Source organism: Corvus moneduloides, chromosome 11 (genome assembly GCF_009650955.1).
Source record: "Corvus moneduloides isolate bCorMon1 chromosome 11, bCorMon1.pri, whole genome shotgun sequence".
Lineage (NCBI taxonomy): Eukaryota > Metazoa > Chordata > Aves > Passeriformes > Corvidae > Corvus > Corvus moneduloides.
The window spans coordinates 4293863-4296422 of record NC_045486.1 but is presented as its reverse complement, the minus strand read 5'-3'; positions in this window follow the sequence as shown (position 1 = coordinate 4296422).

Sequence of the window (2560 nt, the reverse complement as noted above, 5' to 3'; positions counted from 1 at the left end):
TTTAAAGACCTGTTCTTCTAGAAGCATCTTTTCCTGAATCCTTCTGAAAATGTTAATCCCCTCCTGTGAAGGTTAGAACTGTGCACAACAGGTTCCTTCTCAGGGTTCACACCTTCAAAGCAAGATCTCCTTCCCATTTTGCTCAGTGCTTCCAAAGGGCACCATGGTTCCTCACACCTGAGGCTCCAGGTGAGAAAACAAGTTTGGTTTTAGTCTGACTGGTCCCGTAGTTTGTGGAGTGATGTCAGGAAGCTCCTGTTGCAGGGATATGCTGGGAGGAGGGTGTGAGAAACAGCTTGAAAAGAAAACTGAACCGGCCAGTTTGCCATGGGGTCTTGGATTAATAGGAGACAATCCCTGGGGACTGGCTGGGGTCAGTGGCTGAGCTAGGAAAAGCCTGGAATGTTTGTCACATCCAACTATTCTTTGTTTTTTTGTATCTCCTCTGGGTAATCTTTCAAAAGAAACACCAACTCCCACAAATACCATTTTCCTGTTTTCAACCTCTTTTTTTTTAAGGCACTGTGTGTGAGCTGTTCTCATCTTTCAATACTTCCAAGTCTTCCAGATTTTTTAAAAGCGTGGTAAAGATTTTTATTCATTTTCTCAGAGAAGAAACATAATTTGTCTTGAGGTGGCTGTGATGTACTTTAAAGAAAAAAAAAACTTTCCCTCTCTGGATGGTTCAGAGATCCATGATTTTTAGTGTCATGTTACTGTGCCATACTCAGGTTTCTGCAGCTGTAAATTAAACCAAACAAAATCCCTATGCTCCTTTTGTAAATCCTTTGATGTGTATTGATGTACAATATTTTCTGAAGACCTAAGTGGGTCTTCAAATACAAGATCGTTCTCATTTTCTTATTGTTCTCACTGGATTCTGCTGCATCTCACTCGATGCTATATTGAATTGCTACAGTTTGTTTCAAAGCACAACAATCAATTTTGGTTCAAACTTGGTGGAATACCTTACAAATTGCTGTCACACATCAGTGAAGGGAAACTGCTTTAAGTAAATTTGGGTCAGGGATCTCTAGATACCTAATCTAAGCTTCATTACTGAGAGCAGAAGTAGCTGTTGGTCTTACACCCCAAATAATTTTAATTATTGATCCATGCCCAGGGGCTGGACAGCCTATAACTCTCAAAAAGTATGTTTTTAAATCTAAAACATAAATCTTAACAAGGCTTTGTGTAAATTCAGTGCAAGAAAAAAAACGAACCTGGATTGTAAAACAGTTTCTCATTGTTCTTTAGTTCGATGTTTAAACCACCCCATCTTCCCCAGCAAGGTGATTTTTCTTATTGTTGGATCTCAGTGAATAGTCTACAAGTAGGCTGGGAACTGACACAAAATGAAATCATCCGCTCTGTGTACATTTTTATTACAAGGTGTGTCGAATACCTTACAAGGAGTAATTATCATTTATGTTTCATTAATGAAGAAGCTCAGGTGTGATTGCCTCACCCCTTTGCCTGAGATCACACAACAACCCGATGATGAAACTTACCTACAAGGTTTTTGTGTTCTAGGATTATATTTAATTGTTTCATCTTTAAAAATGGAAGGAAAAGGTGATTCGCTGTGAATTGAAATCTTTCCCAGTTAGTAGAGGGGGCTGGCCTAGAGCTTCTTATCTGCCTCACCTTGGGACCTTGGCCAGGAAGGAGTGACAGGGCTGCCAGGGCTTCACGTCCTTGCCTTAGAGCCAAGTGCTGGCGATGGGTGAGCGAGGGGATCATCCCAGGAGCACAGGGAATGTGTGCCAGGGTGGGAGAGGTGGGAGGAGAGTCTCTTGGAGGAGTCTGAGGGGAGACCTCATGAAGGGAAGCGGAGGGGCAGGTACCGATCTCTTCACTCTCGTGACCCGTGACAGGACTCGAGGGAATAGCATGAAGCTGTCGGGGAGGTTTGGGCGGGATATCAAGATTCGACCCCCAGAAGGTGGTGGGGCACTGCCCAGGCTCCCCAGGGAATGGTCCCGGCCCCAAGGCTGCCAGAGCCCTAGGAGCGTTTGGACAACGCTCAGGCACAGAGTGGGATTGTTGGGGTGTTTGTGCAGGGCCAGGAGCTGGACTGGATGGTGGGTCCCTTCCAACTCGGCATATTCTGTGATCTTCTTAAGAGTAGAAAGACAGGCACGTCCCTGCACAAACAGGGATTTGGGGTGGGCGGGGTAGCGCGGTTACCCTCAGCCGGAAAGCGGGGCGGAAGGCACGAGAGCTGCCTGAGGGGCCGGGGTGTGAAGGGGGAAGGCTCTGCGTTCCCTCCCCCGAAGATCTGCATGGCAGGGCCGGCATGAGGAGGACGATAACCCGCAGCCCGAGAAGAAGACCAGAGCCGCCCTCAGACCGTCCCTGCCGGTCAGTCCCTGCCGGCCAGTCGGGAGGACGCTGCAGCGGAGCCTTTCCCGCCGCCTTTCCCGCCCCTCCCTCACGGCCGCTCGGCTCCGCCCCGTCACGCGGGGCCTCCCGTTAACCCCGCCCCCGCCGCGGGACCGCCCATTGGCCCCGCCCTGGGGCCCCGCCTCCGGCGGGCGGGGCCGAGGGGCCGCGGGGC